The following is a 490-nucleotide window of genomic DNA, read 5'->3' on the forward strand; positions in this document are numbered from 1 at the left end:
ATATATATATATATGCATGCCCATGGGGGAGTGCCCGGTCATATCTTACATACAGGGGTTAGCAAACGTCTCAATAATAGTCAATTATATCACATAAATATCATTTTCATTCTTAATAATAATTCATAACTTATCTCATTGGTGGACGAAATTGTGATCCTTAATTAGTGACTCCTTGGCATGTGCCAAAAAGAACTAATTTAACTAACTGATTACTTTCTTTTCACAATTCCGTTCAACTAACCAGCAAGTGCACTGGGTCGTCCAAGTAATACCTTACGTGAGTAAGGGTCGATCCCACGGAGATTATTAGCTTGAAGCAAGCTATGGTCATCTTGTAAATCTCAGTCAGGCAGATTCAAATGGTTATGGGGTGTTTATAATTAAAAGACAAATAAAACATAAAATAGGATAGAGATACTTATGTAATTCATTGGTAGGAATTTCAGATAAGCATATGGAGATGCTTTGTTCCTTTTGAATCCCTGCT

Source organism: Arachis duranensis, chromosome 10, assembly GCF_000817695.3.
Source record: "Arachis duranensis cultivar V14167 chromosome 10, aradu.V14167.gnm2.J7QH, whole genome shotgun sequence".
Classification (NCBI taxonomy): Eukaryota; Viridiplantae; Streptophyta; class Magnoliopsida; order Fabales; family Fabaceae; genus Arachis; species Arachis duranensis.